The sequence below is a fragment of the Odocoileus virginianus genome, chromosome 34 (assembly GCF_023699985.2).
Source record: "Odocoileus virginianus isolate 20LAN1187 ecotype Illinois chromosome 34, Ovbor_1.2, whole genome shotgun sequence".
In the NCBI taxonomy this organism is placed as follows: Eukaryota; Metazoa; Chordata; class Mammalia; order Artiodactyla; family Cervidae; genus Odocoileus; species Odocoileus virginianus.
In genome coordinates, this window is record NC_069707.1 from 25,221,926 (window position 1) to 25,248,049 (window position 26,124).

At 42.2% G+C, this 26,124-nt stretch overlaps 1 long non-coding RNA gene across 1 annotated transcript in view; it reads right to left on the reverse strand.

Moving 5' to 3' along the window:
• Positions 1–638: 638 nt before the first annotated feature.
• LOC110150883 (uncharacterized) overlaps positions 639–26,124 on the reverse strand; it is an 80,157-nt gene continuing 54,671 nt past the window's right edge. Inside the window, exons 2-3 of the long non-coding RNA XR_011485610.1 lie at positions 23,087–23,205; positions 639–736 (exon numbers count right to left, since the gene is read on the reverse strand). This is a non-coding gene — a long non-coding RNA (uncharacterized lncRNA). The remainder of the gene's footprint in view (positions 737–23,086; positions 23,206–26,124) is intronic.

The following is a 26,124-nucleotide window of genomic DNA, read 5'->3' on the forward strand; positions in this document are numbered from 1 at the left end:
ATACTCCTCAGCATGGAATATTACATTACCATTAAGAAGACTGAAGTAGATTTATTAACACAGACATGGAAAGTCATATTACATGAAAAATGTGCTGAAGGTAATAAGTATGATGTTAGCTCAGTTTAGGAAACTTAAAAACTCATTAAGTGTGTATTTTACACATTTAGATTTATAATGCACAGAAAAGGTATTGCAACCAATAGTAAGGGAGATTCATAGCAAAAAAGGATATTTAAATTTTACTACTTGTAAGTTTATATTCTGGATATTTTCTACAGTAACCATGTATTACAAGCATATCTCAGAGATACTGCAGCTTCAGTTCCAGACCACTGCAATAAAGCAAATATCTCAGTTAAGTGAGTCACAAGAATTTTAGGGTTTCCAAACGCATATAAAAGCCATGTTTACACTATACTGTAGTCTATTAAATGTCCAACAGCATAATATCTTAAAAAAAATAAGGTAAGTAACTCAACTAAAAATACTTTATTGCTAGAAAATGCTAACCATCATCTGAGCCTTCAGGAAGTTGTCATAGCAACATCAAAGATCACTGATCACAGATTACTAGAGCAAATATAATAATAATTGAAAAGTTTGAAATATTGCAAGAATTACCAAACTTACCAAACAGGGACACAAGTGAGCAAATGCTGTTGGAAAAGTCGTGCCGATAGACTTGCTCAACACAGGGTTGCCACAAACCTTCACTTTGTAAAAAATGCAATATCTGTGAAGGGCAATAAAGAGAAGTGCAATGAAAGAAGGTGCGGCAGTACTTCTGTAATTTTATAAACAAACAAAACAAGAAGAATGAATATACAGTGTACTTTATGGATGCAAAATATTGTATTTTACATTTCAAAAATTACAAAACCAGCCTGTCTTGGGGAAAGTGGAGAGATGGAATTTTACGTGACATTATCAGCATGCAGTAAAATTCAGCTGTAGGAGGGAAGGGAGAGAGGAAAGAAAGAGGGAACGAAGGGGCAGATAATGGAACTAGCAAGTACCTGAGATGGACAAATACTGCCACACTCAAAACAAAATGGCCTCTTTCAAACCATGACATGACTTAAATTTGTCTTAGGCTTATATTCTGTGAAATGTGGTATTTATCTCTGAATAGAGTAAGGGTCTCTTCAACTAAACCTTACATCTGGACACAACAGCTAAAAACTGCTAAAGGGAGAGGGAGGCAGATACAGACTGTCAGGGCAGCAATTATTTTACCTTTGGGAACTGAAACTATTTTTGCTCAAAAAGAAAGTTTGCAGAGACAGCATTTTCACATTTGGCTTCACAATGCTACACACACAGAAATGGCTGGCTATGGAAAACATAGAACAAAGTGGATGCATATCAATTGTCCTAAAAAAACGACCCAAAGCCAACAATAGCCAATCTGTTTATCAGTCTCTCTCTCCACATTTATTGAATTTCTATTTTGTGACTAGATATAGAGAATAAAAAATTGGAAAGTACATCATCAGAGCCCTCAGAGAGCTGACAGAAGGGTAAAAGACATCTTAAGTATTTAACTATAAAACTATCTGGGAAGTTCTGTAACAGAAGTAAACAAACGTACATTCTGACTTGGCTACTTTGGGGGCTAGGCAGTTTTAAGTGAGTTGCTTAATTTATTTATGCCTCAGTCTCCTCATTCATAAAATATATATAATAATAACTGCACCATGTAACACTTTGTAACAGTCTTCCAGGGACTAAATGAGGATGTGTGTTAAGTGTTTCAGTTGTGTACAACTATTTGCGATCCTATGGACTGTAGCCCACCAGGCTCTTCTGTCCATGGGATTCTCCAAGCAATAGTACTAGAGTGGATTGCCATTTCCTTCTCCAGGGGATCTTCGCAACCCAGAGATCAAACTCAAGTCTCCTGCACTGCAGGCAGATGGCTCTACCACTGAACCACAGGGAAGCTCCTAAATGAGGATAATACATAGAAATCCACACACAAAGTTAGTTGTCGGTAAAAGGTAGCTACTGTTATGGGGGGGTGGGGGGAAGGGACAGGGTAAGTACTCTGGACCCAGGCTGCCTGAGTTTGAAATTTTATTATGTAAACCTACAAGTTATTATGCTGAGTCGGTTGTCTCATGCAAAATCAGTGGATGATAAAAGCACCTGTGTCAGAGGCTTCGGTGCAGATTCAATGAGATCATCCATGAGGACTTAGATCAGAGACTGACATCTAAGAATTCCATTAAAGTTAGTCATTATCACTATCAAAATACTCTAAAAGAAAAAAGGAAATAACAAGAAACCCTTCTTCAGAGTGACAGAGAATGTTCTGAAGAGGAGGTGGCAGCAGGAGGGCTGGTCTTGAATAATCAGCAGGAGTGCTCGGAGCAGGGAAGGTGAAGGAAGGACCCAGAAAACAGCATGAGCAAAGGCAGAGAGAATTTAATCATGACCGTCATGAGAATAATAGTCCTCATCCATCACGTTCAGAGAAAACGGGTGAAAACGTCCTGTAGGCGCTAGGAAATATGAACGGGCGTTCAGCTGAGCAATTATAAGCCCGAGAACTTCATCAGAGGATACGGGGTCATTGAGAACAACACAGCGGAGTAAGGGTGTGCGGTGTGAGCAAACCGGAAACACATCCCCTGGAAAAACAACATCAAAAGGTGGGAGGAACCAGCGAAGGAAGTCCAAGAAGAAAGCTTAGAGAGGCAAGAGCCGAGGAAATAAAAGCGCCTGAGAAGGGAAAGAGTTTCAATCAGGAGTGGCTGGTCAACCGTGTCAAATGTTGCATAAATGTCAAGTAGGGTGACAAGGAAGAGTGGGGCCATTGAACTAGCCAGTGGGAGGATACTGGTGAGAGAGCAGTTTTAATTGCCCGGTGGTAGTGGAAGCCAGCCTGCAATGGGTTGAGGAATTAATGAGATGTGAAGACACTTCACTAAGTATTGACTAAGTACAGACCTCTTTCAAGAAGTGCAGTGCTTTAAAAAGAGAGAAACCAAGTCTCATAGAAACTGGAAGGCATTAATTTTTAAATGTCCAAAGAAGTAAAATTCACTTTTGTTTAAAAAAAAAAAAAGTAAACTTCTCAAGGTAGCCAGAAAACTACAGAGTAAAAATAACAAAGAAAAAAAGAACTCAGTACTATGCTAAATTGGGATTAGGGTATTAGAATAAGAGTGGAGATGAGGCAGAAAGTTGGAAAACCCAGGCAATTTTAAACGACTAGGACATTAAGATTCTAAAGAACAGGAAGGAGAGAAGAGTAAGAACAACCTTGGGGATATGTTGAAAGAGTAAGAGGCAAGCTTAAACTGTCCTTAAATAAAGTGATCAAAACCAAAAAGGACTCCTCTCTAGCCCTAAAAAGTGCTAAATAGCCCTCAGTTCTCAGTCTGGTATGTGTGTGCACGCTTAGCGACTCAGTAATGTCCAACTCTCTGCGACCTCATGGACTGCAGCCCGTCAAGCTCTTCTATCCATGAAATTTTCCAGGCAAGAATACTGGAGTGGGTTGCTATTTCCTACTCCAGGGTATCTTCCCGACCCAGGGATTGAAACCATGTTTCTTGCGTCTTCTGTTTTGGCAGGCGATTCTTTAACTTTTGTGCCACCTGGGCAAATGGCTAAAAATGAAGGCCCATGATGGCGACCACAGAAATTTGTCTCTGACCAGAGTCAGGGTCCCCTTTAACTCCAAGTCCTGTCTCAGAATATTTGACATCTAAGGCAGTTTGCCATAAATTAAACTTTTTTTGTCACAAATAAACATGAGAAATTTGAAAGAAATATAAGAAAGACTTCCGGGCAATGTGAATGATTGGATTTTGGAATAAAAGAGAATTTCGAATTTTTTTTTTCTGGAATATCTAGAAAAATTTGCCTTGAAATATTTCAGTCAGCTCTTGGATCATAGGACAAATGTTTTTAGAAAATGTGATCAGTCGCTTTGCTATGTGGTTCCCAGCCTCCACATCTGTAGAAGAAGGAGGATTAGATTAGCTGTAAGCCCCTCCAACTCTGAACATTATGAAATTTCATGATTCTCTCCTTTGCATTTCCTTCATTTTCACAGGAATACATGTTCCGAGCAAAAGGCTAATGCCCTATCTTCCTAACCATATTGTTAGCCCCAATTTTGTTTTGGTTTCCTTCTTTTGTCTAAAAGGAGTTAGAAAATGTGCTAAAAGATAAGACAGTTTTAGGACACCCTGGGTGAGGCCAGTTCTTATCCAACCACAAGGCTTTTATGTGGAAAACACCCCTTAACTAGGCTGAGCCCGGGTTTGAAATAAACATTTTGAAACATTCTGTAAAGAAGAACTGGTTCTTACATGAAGAAATTTATGCCTACACCCCAGCGCAATAGTGAATTCCTTCCCAAAACATTTTGCTTGGTGTTATGTAAACATAATCTAAGTGGGTCCATCAAAGATAATTGCTAATATGCTCCTAACCTGTGACTTGGAGGAGAAAAAAAGGGGACGGAAACTATTAAAAGGGAACGCAGAGGTAAGGGAGGAAGGACCAGTTTGCACGCAACAACCAAATGTATCTTTTGTAACTCAGAGACTCTTGGAAATTATTTTTATACCTGGTTTCTATTTCTGTTTCTATTCTGGTTACTAAGTGGACAGATGATTTCTCAGAGTCTCTTTGAGTGCCTCTTTCTTTGTGTGTGTGAGTATGTGTGTCAGAATACACTTTGCATCTTGAAGTAAATGTGGACAAAACTCATATCTAAGTCAAGATAACATTTAAATTGTGAATACAGAATTTTCAAAGAAGAGAACATTTTATTTTTAGTACCTTTTATTTTAGCCTATTCTCACCGTACTCTATTTTGCTAATTTATTTCATAGAAGAAGAACTAAAAACTTGGTTTTTAATCAACCTCAAGGCAAAGAAGTAGAAGGTCTTATCTAGGAACCCACGATTTGACAAATTATATCTCCCGGTTTATAGAAAGGCAGATACATAAATAGACCCCACAGGAGAACCAGTCTTCAACCAGAGGAGTGAGATGAATCTTGCAGGCTACAAAGGGTCTGGCAGGGTTTGCCATGATTCCGCTGCCCTTTATGTAATTCCCAGGTGACTCAGTTGTAAAGAACCCGCCTACCAATGCAGGAGACATAAGAGACCTGGGTTCCATCCCTGGGGAGGGAAGATCCTCTGGAGGAGGGCATGGCAACCCACACCAGTATTCTTGCCTGGAGAATCCCATGGACAGAGGAGCCTGGTGGGATACAAGTCCACAGGGACACAAAGAGTCAGAGACAACTGAAGTGACTTAGCACGCACGCATGATGTGAAAGTTGCTCAGTCGTGTCCGACTCTTTGTGACTCCGTGGACCCCATGGGAAAGGCTCCCAGCTATAAGATAGAGCCTTCCTCTGTAGAGCTGGCTCTTTTCAAACCATTTGAGCTACTCTGTCTGTGACTACCCTTTCAGAAAAAGTCCATGTTTAACAAGTACTGAAAATAAACAAACAAAAAACCCACCAGCCTGGAAGCGGATCATGCTGTAACACTAACCTGCAGAATTTTAAACTCTGGCCAAGATTCTGGTGTTTTGCCTCTGACTTGTCAGGAGACCGTAAAACACCAGCAAAACCTCTTGGTGACTTAGTTTACCTCCCTGTGAAACATTTGCCCAGTCCTTAGGGTTGTAAAAGAAAATCTGCTCAGACTGTTATAAACTTCTATATTTGCATAAACTTTTCTCTAGCATTTAAAGTTTGTTGAGCTAATCCAGATGGGGACACGCAGCAAAATCAGAATTCAAATGAACCCAGTGGAAACGAGTTACTATTATTGTGTTATGAATGAGGCTGTACCAAACTGAGTTATCTTAGTGAAGAAGAGCAGGCTGCACACCCCTCTGTGAGACGATACAGTTACTGGTGGGAGTTTTTGTTTGTTATTCCTGTTGAGTGACTCCTTAACAGAACACACATGGGAGACCAACGTGAGACAAGGAAGGTTTGGGCTATAACTTTTCTTATATTCTAATTGGGGGAAATAGTTTGAACCCAAAAGGATGCATTGAGTGCAAACACAAACCTGGAGCAGGGCCCATTGGACGTGCATCTCAGGAGCTATCAATCTACAACCTTCGATTTGTAAATATGTGGGAGACTGAGCCAATAGGAAAAAAAAAATAATTTTAAACATCTGTGGTATTCTTTCTGTTCCAGATTAATTACACTGCTTGTTTGCTGACGCTGACCAGAATTTTCAATCTTCCGATGTTATGCTAGGAACGCCACAAGTATTTTTCTATGTGTTTATCACTCATGTCTCATGAAACTTTATCTCTGCCACAGTCTGTTTTTTATCATATATTTTAGGTCCCAATTTTGTGTTTTGGCTCACCCGCCCTCAGCTTCTTGGTTTTCCTTTAATACTGAGAAATAGGCAACTCTTTTTTCCATGCAGTATTTATTATAACTTTGAAGAGATACCTTGTTAATACACAGTCCCACACACATACACATCATTCAATCAAAATGATGATATAAATGAAAATCTAAATATGCTGCTTAATCATTTGGAGAGGTTGATAATTATTTTCAATCAGCCAGGATTGCTCTGCCAGTTCAAAGAATTATTAATGAGAGCCAAATTCGTTAATAGATTGTACGCAACTCTCTTCTGGTGGGGGGGTGGGGATAAGATATTAGAAAGGTCGTTCTAGAAATTGCTATTCAACCTTCATAGCTGTGAAGCCCATACACTGAGTCAGTCAAGAGTCCAACTGCTAAAATCTCCATCCTACAATCTATGAAGATACATTTCCTGAGCTGAATCCTTGTAGCTTTAAACAGAGAAGAATCACAAAGGTTTATTTTTTTCCCTAAAATAGCCCAATTTCGACATGAAAATGGGCAAGTCCTTTGCAACATTAAACTGCCATAATCCCCATCTCCAAGTCGGGTTTGGCTTGAGAGTCTGTCTCCCTCCCCTTGCCCCTCCCCCACAACCAATTTCCCATGCGTGACTTTTGTGACCCCAAGGTGACCAAAGAGCTTCTGTTTGGGAAACTCAAACTCCCTTCCTCATTCTAGCCCCAAGAGCCTCTCCTCAGACCCAATTTGTCCCCCTGATCTTCTTTCCCTCTGTGCCAAACACTTGAGGTCTTAGCCAGCATTGGGTTTCTTTTTACCCTTGCTGCAATCTACTTAATTTCCTGCAGTTTTCTCTCTTCTGGCTGGGGCACAGTCTATGCAGCAGCTCACTTCCTTCCTCCTCCTAATGATAAGCCCACAAACCATTTTTGTTTTGTGGGTTTTACTGAGAATCACCAAGGAAAAAAGAGAAAATAACCAGAGAACCCACGTGGAAGAGATGTGACTATACAAGAACTCTGAAATAATCACTTGATTCAACAATAACCACTCATTGAGCTCTTCCTACATGTTGAGCCCTGCCCTCTAGAATCTAATAGTTATTGTTTATGGGATGATTTTGGAAGCCCTGTTGCCCACTTGCTTCCCTTGGCGAATAGCTGACGAACCTCTCTCTCAACAAGGAGGGCAAGATAAACAGTGAACAGTGCTCATTCCTTGAGTAATAAGGTTTCTCTACAGTTCTTCAGGTAGATGGTATATGTGTCCCTGACCTCCTACCCTATAGATAATAAGATCATAATATAAATTAAATTAAAATATACACACGATGCTATTCTAATAATATTAAAATTCTTTGGCATTGAGACTATTGTGAAAACTTCAGAATATCCTCTCATACTCATCCTCCTGTTCTCCTCTTACTGTTGTGTTTTGATCAATGAGGGTTTTTTTCCTAGAATCCAATTTTTTAGCATCTATCCAATGATGGGATCATAAACTGGCTTTCTGAAAAGGACAAACAAACAAACAAGATGCCCTGATTCACACAACATGTTTGCTGATTTCCGTGATGTAAATACTTGCACCAGCCAGCAGGCAAGAGCTCTTATAAGCCAGTTGGAGCCAGTTCTGAAATATCATTTATCCTTCCAGTCTTTTCTCTTATCACAACTTGTTCTGTGTCTCATCTCCCAAAGACTGTTTTGGAATTGCCTCTCATTTGGATAAGCAATAAAATAAGTAAATCCCAGCAGAATGTTAATGGCTGAATGAGAAAGGCTGGATTGGTAAACTCTGGAAATGGTGTCTGCCTTGTCAGGGGGTGCTCCTGGAAGCAGACCGCAACTCGATGGATGAAATCCACTCTCAGAAGCGGGAGGGGTCCCCAGGTTGAGGGTGTACTCTTTGTTGGCAGTGAAAGCAGGGACAGGGGAAACCCATTCTGAATGCCAGGAAGTGTACAAAGTAGCTGAGAGCACAAACTGAAGCCCGAATGCCAAGGTTTGTCATACTGGGCAAGTTACCTGACCTCTCTGTGCCCAAAGTTCTTTTTTTGTAAACTGAGGACAGTCATATTGTATTTCAGGAATCGAGGCTAGCCTATATCGTAAAACATACCACTATTTTATGTTCCATTAAGAAATTTTAAAATGCTACCAATTAAACTATGACATGCTATCAAAAGTAAGACACATTAAAATTTCGCAGATGCTAAAATGTGAGAGAAAATATGTTTTAAAATCAATGAATTATGGTTGTACTCTCCTCATAGGGCTGCAAAGATTAAATGAGTTGATGATACATATATAAAGTGCTTAGAACACAGCCTGACATCTTATAGGTGCCATGATTTTGCAGTTATAGGTTTTGCTAATACTGATCACTATTATTACAAAGAGATTAATGAAAATTTTAAAAAGATGCAAAATATCTGATTCAAACATGAAAACCTCAAATTTCCTCATAAGACCAAGTATGAACTAAAGTGGCTCCAAACCAGCAGTTTTCAAGCTATTTTTCTCATAACTATATGGGCCTCAAGGACTGCAATAAGAAGAAGTAATGATGAGGTAAAGCTGAGAAGAAGGCCAAGCAAGAGGAATTCTCAGTCACCTAATCTGAAACTCAAGTAAAGCAGCTCGATTTTTATCAACTGAATGTACTGAGTTCAAGGTAAGTTTTCATTTTAATTGTGTGTCTGTGCTTAAATAGACATACACAAATAGGTTGTACCCAGCTTATGGAACACTTGCCCCCAGTAGACAGGGATACTGGCAGAGGCATAGGAATGGTCTTTCCCACTATTACACTAACTCTCACTCAAATTCACAGATCCCTGCATCCAGAAAGTTTTCTCCCAGGTCAGCAGGCATGAACCCTTGCCTCTCCTCTCCAGCAGCCCTGCGGTGCCTTCTGACTGTGCCCTCTGCTAGACCACGCCCATCACCCCACGTCACTTCTGTCTTGACTCAGTTCATTCAGTCGCTCAGTCGTGTCCGACTCTCTACGACCCCATGAATCGCAGCACACCAGGCCGCCCTGTCCATCACCAACTCCTGGAGTTTACTCAAACTTATGCCCATCAAGTCGGTGATGCCATCCAGCCATCTCATCCTCTGTCTTGATTGGAGCTGCTTAAATGTTCAAGTCCAGTAAGCAAGGACCGTGGCAAGAAATTTAAGTACGATAGCAAAGTTTATACCCTAAACGTCTCTGTCGCGGTTTCCTTAGCAACAGCTCTTACTGTTTAGGACTCACCTTGGCTACACACTGCTTTAGCAATCGTCTGTCAGACTGATATCCAAAACAGCTCATAGACTTCTCAAAACCAAACATTCTAAGCAGGAGATGAAGGAGAAAACATAACACATTTTTGAACCAAGGTTTTAAAATCTCCTTAGAAGTATTCATAGTCTCCCTTGAGATCCAGGTCAATGAAAAAAAAAATATATATATATATATATATACACATATATATATGAAAAATAAGTGGGGGAAAACAAAGACAATACAATAAACAACCGGTGCACTGTGATTCCAACTATATAACAAATGTATATACATATGTAAAGTAATACCTGAAGATGAAAATAGTTGTTTTGAGGTATTGTAAAAGTAGATTAAAAAATATTTTTATATTTTTTGTTTGGTTTTTTGTTTGATTTTTAAATTAAAAATGTCAAAACACACCTTATACATTCATTAGACAACTGTTTATTGTGCAAATAACTTGTATTTACCCTAGTTTGCTCTACCACACCTTCATCTTTTTTTCACTTCTCTCATGTCTTCAGGTGTTTAAGTCCTTTAATATCTGTGCCTTAGGTGTCTATGGGCTTCCCTGGTAGCTCAGACGGTAAAGAATCTGCCTACAATGCAGGAGACCCGGGTTCAGTCCCTGGGTCGGGAAGATCCCCTGGAGAAGCGAATGGCAACCCACTCCAGTCTTCTTGCCTGGAGAATCCAATGGACAGAGGAGCCTGGTGGGCTACAGTCCATGGGGTCGCACAGAGTTGGACATGACAGAGAGACTAACACTTTCACTTTCAGGCATGTATACCTAAGAAATACATGCTTATATTTAGACATATATGCTTGACCTGTATATGATAGTAAACAACTGTCTGTTTGCCCTGTAAACCTTAGCAACTCCCCTCCTATGGACAGTATAATACTTGAGTTACAGAAAACAAGCTCAGCCAACATACCAGGTGAATTACAGAAGACTCTCATGCCTTCCCCCTTTTAGAGTTGGTGTTCCCCAAAACAGTACAAAGAATATTTGAACTCCAGAGCCACTGCTTTTTTCAGAAAAGGTTGGTATTTATTCAGGATAAGAACAGTGTTACCAATCAGGGTTCAATTAGAGAAGCAGAAGTGGTGTTGAATAGGGATTTTTATCAGAACTAAACTTGACACAAGAATGGGATTGGTGGAAAAGGAAGTCTATCGGAGTTGCATCTGTGATTGGCATTGGGCGTGAAGTTGCTGTGGACCCGTGCCAGTGGTCTGGAAGATGAGCTGGACAGAAAGGAGAGGAGAGCAAGGATAAGCAAGAACCTAAGACCCATGAGGACAAATTGGAACTCACAGCTGTCTTTCATCACCCCTTTCTCAATGATGAGGTGATCTCCATGGTAAAGTCAACACAATTTACTATGGGACTGCATATACCTCTGGCTCAGGACTCAGTCCATGGGGTTGCAAGAGTTGACATGACTTAGGGGCTAAACCACCACCACCACTGTTAGCTTTTGTGCTTCCCTCATAGCTCAGCCAGTAAAGAATCTGCCTGCAATGCAGGAGGCCTGGGTTCGATTCCTCGGTGGGGAAGATCCCCCAGGGGAGGGCATGGCAACCCACTCCAGTATTCTTGCCTGGAAAATCACATGGACAGAGGAGCCTGGCAGGCTACAATCCACGGGGTCACAAGAGTCAGATGTGATTTAGTGACTAAACCACCACCAGGATTCAGAGAGGCAGAGGTTGCCAGAGAAGCAGTGGCCTTGGGTGGTCCACAGGGTGGTTAGCAGATCAGCATCAAAAGTCACAACCCACCATAGCACCTGGAGTTCCACACCCAATTTCCAATGATAAACAACAGCTGCTGCTTCACTTTCAACTTCCAAATCTTGTTTAAATATATCTCATGCTTAGTATTAACCTGGACCCATACAGGGAATGAGACCATGGGAAACATTGTTCCAGTTTAGGGGACTGAAGGAAGCCACACAATAGACCTCTCCATTTCCCACCCTAGAAAGAGTCTGTAGAAACAACTGATATAATAATTCTAAATTCAGTTTAATCCTACACTTGGCACCCAATTTCAAGACCCCAGAATTTCTGAAAGATTCTCTTAAAGGGCTCACACTTATGCCCAAATGCAGGGGGCTAGAGAAGTCAACACAAAGAGATATCCTTATAGAAAGGGGATAGAGATGAAAGATTCAAACTGGGAGATATTTGAAATTGTGCTAATGGTCATGTCTTCTATTGCATAAGGAGCAACCACAAGTAATGTATTAAGGAATTTTCCAAATGCATTAATCTTCCCTGTTCCCCATCCATCCCTTGCCAGAACAACAACAACAACAAAAAAAAAAAAAAAACCACAGAAAATCAAGAGGAGAAGAAGCACGTTGCTCTTTGCATAAATAAGCCATTTGAGTATTCATTATAAGAAGCAGCAGCCAAACATTTACAGAGTACCTAACTAGCTCCTTTCATGGCCTAGACACTGTGCTGATACAGCATCCTACATGGGTGTCTTAAGGGAGGATAGGGACAAAGGTCAAATTAGTTCTCAACATGTTTGACTAGAGAAGCTGCTAGGCAACAGCCTTGCACCTAAGCAAAATGCTGGCCATTGGCCCTGAGCCTGGGCTTGGCCAAGGGCAGGTGTGGGCAACTGACACCAAGAGTCCTCTCTCAGAGGTAGACAGCCCCTTCCGGTGGCGCAGAAGCCCCACCACCAGAGTGCACCTGAGATCTTTAGACTGGAAATTATGTGCAGGTATCCACCACAAATTTAGAACACTCAACTACCAGCATCATCATCCACTGTCACCATCATTGCCATGACTACCGCAATAGCAGGACTTTTGTCCTTCTGCAGAGACATGGAGTCCAGCCAAATATCTCTGAGGGCTATGAAAACTGCAGGTCATAGACCTCTGCATGGTTGAGTGACTGGGTGAGGGCCAGAAAATTCTCCCCTGTTGTTGCTCCCAGCTGATAGAATAAGAACACTGGGTTGCATTGGTAAAGACCACTGCTGTGTCTCTTCCCCTTTCAAAAGGTAGGCTGAACGCCATTATTTTGGAAGCACAGTGGCATTTTTTACATTAGTGAGTTGGGTTGGGTTTTGTTTTGTTGGGGTGGAGTCCTGTATAATGATTATTCGCATACACTTGATTAGCCACCTGTCAAGTGAAAACTCAAGGGCCTCTCATCAGGAATTTTGAGGATTTATTTTTCTCCACCACAGAAGCCCCATCAGGAGATCCTGTTAGAACCAGCCGGATCGCTGGAGCTGACTGCATGCTCACCATTGCCTCACAGTCCTTTTCCCCACGCCTAAGAGTCCAGGCAGGCACCTGGGAAGTCTGACTCCACTGCTGGATACCTCGTCAAAGCTGAGAAAATGGCCTCGTCTCTCTCTTATTTGGATACAGTGTCATAATAACATCTATCCTATTAACCTCAATTGGGTTTATTTGACTATCTGCTTTTATTCAAAAACAGCTAGTCAGAAGCTTGACCTGCTGTGGATCCCACAGTGCCCTATAAAAGTTAACTGGTCTTGGCCTTCGTGCTATCTTTTGAGAAGCCTCGAGCCATGAGAGCGAAGTGGAGGAAGAAGTGAAGAAGAAAGATGAGGAAGAAGTCCAAGTAAACTTGTATATACATGGAAGCCACAGAAGCAGAAGCAAGGGAAGCCAGCAACCAGGGACACTGGTACAAATTGTTGGACTGCAGGCCTACTGTTTAGAACTTGTCTCAACAAATCTGGAACATCTATGGCCATTCTAATCACCTTGACCACTTTTGACACCCAGCTTGCTCATATCATAAGCCATCCAAATGTAATGCGTGTCAACATTAAGAAATTTGCTATATGCCAGGAACTGTGCCACACACATTACGTCAGTTATCTCTTTTAATCCTCATACCACTCCAATGTGTAAGTACTGCTGGTATTAGACCTGTTGCATGCATGAAAAATATAAGATGTAGAGGTTAAGCAAATACTTAAGCCTATCCAATGGTAAGTGATACAGATGAGATTTTAACTACAATTCTGATTCTAGAATCTGAGCTCTTTGCAACCCAGCTATGCTAGTGATAAACTAGTGACCCTTAACTTTTAGGGGGCTATGGGTCACTCTGAGAATCTGGTTAAAATTATGGAAACTCTCCTCAGAAAAATCCCCCTCCCCCCCCACACACACTTTCACCACTTACAATTTCAGAGGTTCTTTCACCTCCTTGAAGACCATCTAGAGTTTCCTTGGGGTTCATAAGCCCAAAATTATAGAACTCCAATATAAAATCTCCTTAAGGATCAATGTATGGGAATTTGATGCTGTCTAAGTAAGGAGCTGTGCAGTGCAAAGGAAAATATTACATAAACATGAAGAAAGAGGGACGTGGATCCTTGAATGCCGGGATGAGCTACCAACGCCAGAGGAGTTCAGGAGCCCTGACTTGAGCATGGCTGTGTTAGACTCTTCCAGTTACTCAAAAGAAATGAGGAAGGGGTAACAAAAATAAATGGAAAAAAAAAAAACAGAAATGAGGAAGGGGTTGTTGTAAGGATACACAATGGAGAACGAACCTCTCAGAAGTAAGAATAGGAACTGTGTTTAGGCTAGACCTTTCTGAGCACGAAATTAGACCCGAAGGTTGTGCAGGTCCGAGGCAGCCTTCCAGACCACAGCAGCTTGAGACCCGTGGTCTTTCTCTCCTTGCCCACTCTGCTCTTTTTTCTGACTTGCTTACTCTACTCCAGATCATCTAACATACCTCAAGGACTTCTCCATGTAAGTGGAAGTGTCAGTCACTCAGTTGAGTCCAACTCTTTGCGACCCCATGGACTGTAGCCTACCAGGCTCCTCTGTCCATGGGATTCTCCAGGCAAGAATACTAGAGTGGGTAGCCATTCCCTCCTCCAGCGGTTCTTCCCCACTCAGGGATCAAACCTGAGTCTCCTGCATTACAGGCAGATTCTTTACCATCTGAGCCACCAGGAAATATAACCTCTTAATTTTTGCAAAGTCCATTTTCTGCCTCCTCATCACTTCAGGCTGCCATGACCCCTCATGGTTCTAACCTCACCACATAGATTCTCCCTTTTCTGTTTTCAGTTAGTTTCCACCACTGGATTGAATGGGGTTAGGTGCCCCCTTCTTGCAGTACTTCCCAGTTCAAGAGCCTGATGGCAGCTAACATTTTTTGCTTGAGGTCACTGCAGGTTTTTAACCAGCCTACAGTTTGATTGTACCTGTGACAGATGCCACCCAATCCAAACAGTTGCAGTCGGTGGCACAGAGGGTAAGCGGTGTCTCTATGGGAACGAATATGCCCCCACCCAGGCAGGCTCTCCTAAAATATGTGGTTGGACAATTTTCTGGAGAAAGGTATCTAGTCCAGACCCTTGGGATAGGTTGGTTCTTGGAGACACCTTGAACTTCCCACACTTTGAACTAAGTCCTCCTACTATTGGGTCCTTCATACCTTTAGGTGGCTGTGTGTTCAGATAGGGATTAATGGCAATAGGAGTCCTCAATACCAATGAAAGGCAGGAGCTGGAGGAAGCCTCTGTGTCTGAGATCAGCCAGGCATGCTCCTTAGTTGCATGAGATCCAGGAGAACTGTGCCAAGAGATTTGTGTGCCAAGCTTTAGGACACGCAATGCTTCCCGGTATATCTCACTGGTTGCTCACTGAGCTTTTTAAGGCGGAAGTAACTTAAAGGGCACCGTGACACAGACAGTATAATAGAGTTACAGAGAATGTTAAACATCACCTATTCTACCTGCCTATCTGTGGAAAGGGAAGTTGAGCCTCAGAAGGGCTAAATGCTGAGAGAAAAGCACTTGGTGAGCTGGCAGTGGGGCCCCAATTTCTAGTCCACTTCTCCCTTGATTATTCCTGGATTGTGAGCCACAATCCTCTTCACCCTCTTGCTGCCACTGAGTGCTACCATTCTGCAGCAGACCAAAAAATCAGAAAAGCCGGTAAAACAATATCTCACACTATAAAGGTTCAATCCCAATTTGCCTATATCTACAGGGTGTCTCTAGCTGCAGATGGATGATTTATCGGAAATAATCCTGGACTAGAAGACTCACTGTGTCACTCTTAGACTTGTGAGTTAACCTCTGTTTCTTCTTCTGAGAAATTGCAATGCATTATGCACTCGTCATTTATCTAACAAACATTAACAATGTCTGCTACGTTCCAAACCCTGAGAGTAAATGAGATTGAACAATTGCCTTGTTTCTCAAAGAGCCTTTACCTCTGGTAGAAGGAAATGACAACCCACTCCAGTATTCTTGCCTGGAAAATCCCATGGACAGAGGAGCCTGGTGGGCTACAGTCCATGGGGTCACAAGAGTCAGACATGACTTAGCACCACCAGGGGAGTGGAAGAGAACTTACACCCAAGTGATACAGAAGTGAATGAGGAAGGGGGGGTCAGGAAAAACTTGCAGATGGACACTTGAAATTCAAAGGCGCAGGTGGAAGAGGAGTTAGCCAAGCAAGAACAAGAGCTGGGCAGGCAGATGAGGGAGGGTAGTGCCCATCTGGAAAAGACATGCAGTATGACTGAAGCACAGAATTCAAGGGGAAGACATGGTAGGAACGGCAAGAGATGAGGCTGGCCAGTAAGCAGGGTCCTGGTGTCAACTTCACATACCATCCTCTCGGTTCACCTACAGGCCATAAGTTATATAGCTAGGCTTTTATTTTAGAAAATTATTGTAATGGCTATAGGAGAACCAAAAGCTAAGACAGGAAGCATGCAAATAAGTTAGGAGCCTACTGCAATGGGTTTGGGTGAACTCTGGGAGTTGGTGATGGACAGGGAGGTCTGGCGTGCTGTGGTTCATGGGGTCACAAAGAGTCGGACACAACTGAGCGACTGAACTGAACTACTGCAATAATTTAAGAGTGATAGTAGTCTTCTGACTTATAGCAGTGACTATGGGACAAAAGACATACTCTAGACATTTGGGGGCATACTCTAGACACTTTTAAAAGTTATCATTCAAAGAGCTCGGACCATGACCGTTTAGCCATGTGGAATATGGGATGTGAGCGGAGAGTGAGGAACAGAGGCTGGAGCTGCATTGCTCCTGACTTGGGTGGGAAGCAGGCACCAGTAGGTTGGGTTTGGGACACTTGAGTAAAGTTCCGGTGAAACAGCCAAGCATAAAGTTTCTCTAGAAAACCAGACAGTAGATCCAGAGTTCAACAGAGAGTTTGGCTGGGAATATAACCATCAGCAGATATAGGTAAGTGGTATTCAAAACAGAATATATTTATAGCTTTCCTACATAAAAACTTTATTTCCCATAGAAAAAAATACATTAAGAAACTACTTCCTCCTCTTCCTACCTCCCTTTCTGCGCCTTGTATCTCTCCAGAGCCTGTGTTTGCTGTCTGATTTCCAGCATGTTCATATCCAAATCAATCTGAACTAATTTTGCAAGTAAAATGTTTTGAGAGCTCACCCTAAGTGGTTTCCTGAGCTCTAAACATTTAACATCTGCTTGGCTGGACTCAATGCCTAATCTTGTAAGTCTACTTAAATCCACCAATTTGACTTGTCATAATTTATCATTTCAAAATCTATATTATTTATTGCTCTTGATTACGTTATCACAGGTGTTCTGTACTATTGGTGCTTCCTTCCACTTTTCTTATATTCTCTTGTGAAATCATCATATCTAATTTACCAGGAGGTCATTTCTACTCTTTTTTTTTTTTCCTAGCTTTTGCAAAGTTTTTCCTAAATTCATTCCTAGCGCCAGTGCGCATTTTTAAGGTGATAAACTCAGGAAGTTTATCTTCCAGACTTGCAGATTTTCGGGGCATTTACATTTGGGAGACCTACTTTCTACAAGCAGATATTTTTACTAGGTGTTCCTAACGAATCATCTCTTCTTTATTCTCAGGTGCTAAATCAGCTTTCCATAGGTAGAGATGAGCTTTTCTATCCTTAGAGCTTGTCCCTGCCCCCACTACACTCCTTCTGGACATACTCTTTCCTGCAGTGTACTGTCCTTCCTCTTCCTCCTTTCACTCCCAACAAGGGGCAGTGAAGAGTACAGCCTCACCCTGCAACCTTTGGCCAGAGCCATCTATTGCTTTCAGTATCACCACCCACCCCTTTCAACCTCAGGCCTGGATAACAGCAGATAACAAAGGGGGAGCTTGTGGCTGCCCAGACAGTGTCATAGTAACAAGTTCAGAAGACTACAGCCTCTGGCTCCACCCCACAACCCACAAAGATGGAATGGATTTCTGCCTCTTCCTGCAGATTTTGAATTCAAGGAAGAAGAAAGATCAAAATAGCAGAGCCTTGCCCAGGTGACATATAGGATACCTGTTAGTGTATTCCCAGCCCAGTTAAGGATTTGTAAACACTGGAAGTACAAGCCAGCCACATAGGCAGAGAGACAGCTATCTACCTATTAAAGTCTCTGGAGCAAGTGGTTTAAAACCAACCCTCGGGACTTGCCTGGTTGTCCAGTGGCTGAGACTCCGTGCTCCTCATGCAAGGAATCCAAGGTTTTATCCCTAGTCAGGGAACTAGATCTCACATGCCATGACTAAGAGTTCGAATGCCACAGCGAAAGATCCTGCATGCTGCAGCTAAGACCTGGCGCAGGCAAATAAGCAATAAAATAAATATTTAAAAAATATTAATTATAAAAAATAAAACCAACCCTCTTACATGCTATGTAAGTTTACGCTATGAGTTTATTCAGCACTCATAAGAGAGAACTTGAATCAAGTGTTTCTGAACCAGCCAGCTAATGATCAAGAGAAAAGAGTTAATATAGATATGGACATTGGGAAAATTACTGTCAACCTAATTTGTATCTTTTGTATCCTAAAATATCAGCTTCTTAGAGAAAATATTTGTCACTCACCCTCCCACACCACCCTCCCAAACTGATATGTTTTTCTCCAGCAAACCTCTTAAACATCCTTGTTCTTGGTCAACAGGGGAAATAAAAACTGTCCATCTGCTTCATTTCTTCCAGTCTTTGAGAAAACAAAGAAAAAAGAACAACTTGGAAAAACAAGCAGCTAAAATTTTGATATGCACATAACATATGTAAGCTCCTTAGACCTCATTTTGGCTATTTATAAAGAGGAAGTAATTACACTTACAACCTAAGGGTTGTTGTGAAGACTGAATGGCATATCTAATATAAAGCACAAAGCATCTCACCTGGAAAGAGCTCAAAAACCATGAGCTGTAGTATGTATGTGGGTATATTTATTATCCTTAAGATGTACTGCTTTGCTAGGAAATACACCAACAAGATCAGCCTAACCTCAGCAGATTGACAGGTTTTCAATGAGCCCACATTCCTTCATATTATGAATTAGAACATTACTATGTGTGGTAACCCAAAGTCCCTGGGTGTTGCTTAAGTATCTTATTGGTTGGAACCCTGCTTCCATTCTATCTCTCTGGATTCTTCAGCTTTCTCAAGGTCTCTGAGTCACCCTGGGCACCCCCTCCTCTTCTATGGCTGGTACCTGAAGGTTCATAATGAGTAAACAATTTATTTACGCCTGAATCTTATCAGAAGGCATTCTACCAATCGAAGGGAAACTACCCGTCTGATAGAGACACTCTGACTGTGGAAAATTACTGATCCACTCTGAACTACACAAAAATCCATTCGTAAAAATCCTAAGAAGAGCAAACACTTCCCCTGGCAAGTTCTTCCAGCAGGGTCCGTGGCTGGCAGGGCCAACCACCCTCTCTAGGCGCCAACCAAAGGCTGGACCTGAGCAGTAACAAATCTGGAATCCTCTGGCAGATACTGATCCAGGACCTTCTGCACAAAGGGGGCCCTTCTTACCAGCTCAACACTGGATCTGAACACACTGAGGATTAGTTCTGGCTGTCAGGGAAAAGCCAATGAGGAAAGTAGAATCTGATAGACAGGATTTGAAATGAAAGACCCAATACTGCCCAAGCTTCCAGGGTCTAAATTCTTATGGGGCAAAAGAATAAACACTTTTCGGAAGCTAAAACCAGGACATGATAAGATACTTCAGCAAAAACTCAAGAATGGTCAGGAGTTTGAGCATTAAAAGACTAACTCCAGTTTTCACACTGTGAATCACCAAAATCTAAACAGAGAGGACAAGACGTATCAGCCAGCCTTTACCTTGCCGCACCTGTGCTAGAAAACTCCCCTGGTGCCTGCGGCATTCTCTAACAAAGATGAATAAGACAAGCCCTGGCCCTTGAGGAGTCTGTACTTCGTGGGGGAGGCTGGCGGGTTATGAAAATACAAGCCTTAGCACAGGAAGTGCCCAAAGCTGAATCCAAGCAAAGAGCAGCAGGAGCAGATAGCTCTAATAATCTCTAGGGCTGCCATGAATTTCCTGCCAGAAGAGGGGTCATCCCATGTGGGTCTTGGAAAGACTGCAGGCTTTTGAGAAGAGATGGGCTCTCCAGGCCCAGTGCAAAAAGAGGCAGCTCAGAGAGGGAAGAACAGGGTGTGGCAAGGAGCTGGGCTCAGCTTGGCCATGGCAGCAGCTGAGCCAAGTGAGGTGGGGGACTTAGGATGACTTGGACATCCAGGAAGATTGGCTTTGACTCTCTGGGCCTTTTGAACATGGCAGATGTGCTTTTCAAAGGAAAAGCTATAGAACAGGTTTCAAGAATGAACTAGAGAAAACTTCCCTGGTGGTCCAGTTGCTAAGACTCCTCGCTCCCAATGCTGGAGACCAAGGTTCAATCCCTAGTCGGGGAACTAGATCCCACGTGGTGCAACCAAGAGTTCACATGCCACAATTAAAGATCCTGAGTGCCACCACTAAGACCTGGCACAGCCAGATAAATAATTTTTCCTTTTTAAAGAATGAATTGGAGTCAGAGAGAAAGCTGAAATGGGTACCTTTGCATATGTACTTTTTTCTTTTCTTTTTTGCCACTTGAAGCATGCAATCACACATGCAAATCAACAATTTGTATCCAGGAAGGACTTAAACGTGAGCATATATTGACTCTCCACAGCAGTGCTTCTCCACTGTAGGGGATCCATCCAGCCCCGCTGGACATATTCCATTAGACTTAGAGGCCAAGGGTGAGACCCCTGTGCCCAAGGGCACTGGGATAACCTTATGGAGTTCTCTCACCTCCAGTCCAAACAAGTTTATGCTCTTCGCTCTGCCCAGCTCACTGTATGTGAAGTAGAGTAAGACCTTTGACGTGATGAAAAGAGATGGTGTGATGAAGGCGATGAAAACATACACAGTCTATGGCTTCATAGGGCCCTATTAGACCAGATCAGCTTTTGTCTTAGGGATTTTCTTTCACTTGTTCATGAGCCCTGGAAAGCTGACCTTCAATGTGAAAGGGTCATTATTCCCACTGCAAGTGCATGAGTCTTCACAATTATTTTTGATTTGGTTTCTGTTTGGTTTTTGTTTGGTTTACTGGGTTTCCTCCATGTATTTTTGATGCAAATGGAATTTAAAGAATAATTCTATAGGGATGTTATTAAGTACTTAGCTTTTTCTTCTATATCATAAAAACACAATCCCATGCCTTGTTGCTCAAATGGAAACTATTTTGGTGACAATTTAAACATGAAATATCCAGCAGAGACAAATCATGATTATTTACAAAAGCCTTTATCAAGGAATTATTTACTTCTTTGGGCAATTTCCACTTTGCTTGTGATTTCAGTCCTAAGAGTATATTCATCTAGTTCTTCACACCAAATTAATGGAGCTGTTTCTTATTATTGTTTTTGATAGTGCAGCATGTTGAATCCAACTCCCATCTTACTTTTCCTAATTATTTGTAAGCTCTCCTCACCTCTGTTTTTCTTTCACGGAGGCATTCTAACTTTCATTAAGGAGGCAATGTGTGGAGTACCAGATGCGGTTTTGGAATGTTCTCTAATGCTGGAGCCCTCGTTCTGGAGCAGGTGCTGACCACTCAGATTACAAGAATGAGAAGAGCAATTTGTACTTGTCACCTGGAGAAGCTCTTGTCCAGCAATACCGGCTACTGTCCTTTGCACCTGATTCAGAGCAAAGACATGGTATCTCTGTGTCTTGGTGGGACATTACACTGCCCCAAATTTCCCTTAGTTTTCCAAACTGTGGCTCTGTCTCCTTGTAAGGAAGTGCTCTTACCAGCCACCAGATTAAGAGAGAACCGCTTAACTATCACCGGGGTCATTGACCAGAAACTCACTCTGTGGTGGTGATGGCAAAGAAATTTCTGGCACGGCAGTCCATACAGAAGAACAGCTTTATGAGAGATGAAGCCAGAAGAGAATGCGCTGTTTATCCAGCACACTTGCAGGTTAGGTGAGAGGAGCTGATCACATAAGTCTCAAACCAGTGGGTTTTAAAGGGCAGTCACACCTCAAGACTGAAAGAGATCAGCCTCAAGGAAGGTTCTGTCACTTTCAGCCATCAGTTTAAATGAGTGTGTCTTGTAATCAACACAGCGGTAAAGAGAATACATTTCCCACCACACCGCACAAGGGGAGCCCACACCTGTAAAACGCACCGCAAACCCATTCATGTTGTATGAAGTCCTAATGGACAAATAAAACTGTCACATAAAAAAGTCATTCCCAGGAAAGCTTTATTACTGAACTAAGGGGGTGAGGGTAGAAAGATGGAAACTGACATTTTCCCTGAGTATGTTCTATCTCAATGCCAGGCACTTTGTTGTCCCAACCCTTTTAAAAAATAATAATAAATTGTAAGAGGAACTTTTCCTTCATTTTACAGGAAAAAAAAAATGAATTTAAAGAAACATAAACCAAATAGTTCAAAGCCAAACAACTAATAAAATATCATGTCAGTTTCCAAATCCAAGACTCCCTTTATAAGAAATCCCTCCAAAGACTCATAATCCCTAATGTTAACCTGTTGCATTGAATTAAACATATTGCATTGAATTAAACATATTAGATGCACATTCTAAAAAAGAAAAGAGGGTGGTGAAGACATGAAGGTAGAAATGCCCCAGTTTTTCACGTTACTGGTAAGAGTAGCCTTCCAGATTATTGAGGATATGGTATAAAACAAACGTCATGTGGTGTTAGAACACATCACATAACCGTACTTTTGGGAAAGCAGCAAAAGTAAGTGTACCTTCTTTAATATTTTTAATATGTTCTGGTTGTACTAGTACTGAAATCAGACCATGGAAGCTGAGCATGTAGCAATTCATGAATAGGCACCTAAAGAGCTTTCAATCTGGAAATGAAAACTTTGCAATAAATTCCTATGGAAGGAAGAAAAATGGCCTGGGAAGGAATGGGGGAGTTGATGAGTGGGGAGAGGGGAGCAAAGCAAAAGAATTCATAAATAAAATGTTCACCTTTATAGCCTGTCCAGTTATATCCTTTGAATGCACATGTACACAGGCAGATTTCCTGGGGACTACAGGAAACTGAATGTGTGTGTGTGTGCATGTATCCCACTTGTACTGTGAAGCAGTCTTACCTGGATGACATCCAATCGTGTGACCCATTTCCAGAAGATGCAGCTGATGTTAAATCTCAGAAGACAGGCAACAAGAGACTGGATCAGGGTTTGCTAATATTCTCTGGTATCACTAGAGCCTAGGGAAGAAGAAAAACAGATTTTGCACATCACCAATTTTAGGCTGTGAAAAAAGAAACAAAAAGTTGCCACCTCTCACCAGCTCTGTAAGGAAATCTTGTGACCTCTGGGATAACCCTGGTATCAGGAAGCATGGTGGAGACCGTCAAATGCGCGTGTATTTATCTACCTAAAGTAATCACCATATACCCAATGAATAACCAGGTTTGTTCCAAATATGTGCTTGAAGTCCATTGTTTGACATTTCTAACACTTTTTCCTACAGAGAAAATAACAAAAATATTTCCAACAAAAGTCTACAGAAGATTACCAAGAAAAAGTCAAGATGCCAAGCTCTGTAAAGTCTTTTAACCTCAGTTTCCTTATCTTTATAATGGGAATGAAAATATCCTCTCTGTCTCCCTCACAGAAGTCTTGAAACGAAATCTTAGAAACTGTGTCACTGAACAGGTACAAGGCATTAACATAAACTCAGAGCATTGTCCTGCTATATTATGAAGTTAGTCTCAAGTAATACTCCAGTCATATGTCTGCTTAGTTGCTTAGTCATGCCCAACTCTTTGCAACCCCATGGACTGTAGCCCACCAGGCTCCTCTGTCCATGGGGATTCTCCAGCAAGAATACTGGAGTGGGTTGCCATGCCCTCCTCCAGGGGATCATCCCAACTCAGGGATCGAACCCAGGTCTTCCGCACTGCAGGCAGATTCTTTACCATCTGAGCCAATTAGTCTCAATATTCTAGTAGTGCTGGTCGTGAAAAATACTGCAGAATAGAAAATTGCAGTGAGGAAACATATTGGAGGATATTCTCAATACTCAAGGGAGAGGAAAAGCACAGGAGGAAGATTAAATAAATGACATCTTTTCTTTTAGTTTCCTTTTGTTCCCTGGCTCCATCACCTTCTAACATGCTATTTAACTTCCATGTCTTTCCTGCATGTTGTCTGTCTCCCCCGCTAGACAGTATGTTCCCCGAGAGCGGAGATCTGAGGCAGTTGGTTTACTGATGTACCCCAAGCAGGTCGCTCGGGCTTCCCTGGTAGCTCAGAGGTTAAAGCGTCTGCCTGCAATGCGGGAGACCTGGGTTCGATCCCTGGGTTGGGAAGATCCCCTGGAGAAGGAAATGGCAACCCACTCCAGTATTCTTGCCTGGAGAATTCCATGTGCAGAGGAGCCCGGTGGGCTATTGTCCACAGGGTTGCAAAGAGTCAGACACGACTGAGAGACTTCACTTTCAAGCAGGTAGCTCAGTGCCTGGCATGTAATAATGACTCAGTGAATATTCTTTAATAAGTGAATATATCATGTGCTAATGTTGCAAGGCATCTAGTGTACCATTCAAGAAAGACTGATGGAACAAATTTCTCTTGGACATTTCCTTAACAAACATTCCTAGGAAAACCGAGTAGCTACAAGCCCTTCTGTCAAGGTTTTGTGATCAAGAGGAACTTGGAATCTCTGGGCTTAGGAACTCTGGGCTTAGGCCAATCTTCAGGCACTGGAATGTTGCCCTCTGAACAGGGCCACAACATGTTTCATTTTGAATCTTTATAGGAAGGGCACTTCAGTCACCGCTGGTTCACCCCATCTGCTCCTCCTCCCCCTCGGGTAGGGCAAGCTAACAGTGCGCTGATAACAGCCCCTCTTTGCCCCTTGATTAGAAGAACGTCCAGCACCCCCACGGGTCTTCCTCTTTCTCCCTCTGGGCCTGTTGATTCATTCCTCTCCGCAGGCTCCCACCCATTTTCTTAGAACTGCTACCTTTTATCAACAGGCGCTGTGCTGGGTGGGTGAGTGGAGAGGGGGCAGCAAGCAGGGAGCCGGTTGTTGGGTGCAGCCCTTTGGACACCTCAACAAAGGGAGTGAGCTGCTGCCCACCCTTCTCATGAGGGTGGGAAGAGTTCAGGGTCTGCCACCCTGGGGGAGCCAGTCTCACTGGCATCCTGCCTTCCAGCTCTGCTGAATGGGTTGTGTTCCAAAGCCTTGCTCCTAACCAGTGTTCCTGATAGAACTCTTTTGATTTCAGAGCCCTAAGGAAACTTGGAAATCAAATTCAACTCCCTCATTTCAGAAACCAACAGAAGCCCAGAAAGGAGAATGTGACTTGCCAAAGGTCACACAGCCAGCAAGTGGGAGGCAGGGAGGCCCTTCCCAGCTCAGCCCACCTTTCCCCGCAGTGCCAGGAATGTCTGGGGAAAGTCGGGCACCCTTCCTTCCCAAGAGTGAACACCAGCAGTGTCATCAGAGCAGCACCAAAAGGTTGCCTGCATTTGTAGGCATGAATCAAATTTTCATCATTGTTGAAATGCTGATATCCAGATGAATCCAGTAGTAGTTACTTGATTTATTTTTTAAGTATTCTTTTTTTTTTAAATGGGCTTTCCCAGCAGCTGGTTTTAAATAACCTGTTCTCCCTAATTTATGTGAAAAGTGGTTTTCATTCCCACACTCTGCTGCTATAATCTCAGTCCACAGTGTAGTCTTGTAAAATGTGATTGAACTCAAAACTTCTTGATGCAATCATTATAACAAATGAGTGTCTAAATTCTCAGTATAGGCTAATAAAGTTGGGGGGTGGGGAGTGGGCAGGGTAAGGGTAGAAATGAAATAAAGCAAGTAAACAACTCCAAACAAATATTTTTCAAAAATAGGTTTATAAGTTGGTGTCACTGAGGGGATTGGAGTCACTTCTAAAATCTGAATTGGCAGACTCAAAAAGCCAAGAAAAATTAAGACTGTTCAGATGATAATATTCTAGAGCTGAAAGGCCACGAAGATGTGTTACCTAACCCAACTATTTCAAAGCACGGTTGAGCAATCAACAACCCAGAATTGGGAGGGCTGTTTCACCCAAAGTCAGTGAGGTCTACAGCTTCCTAGTTGGGTTCTCGTTTAATCAGTTTTCATACTGAGTGGA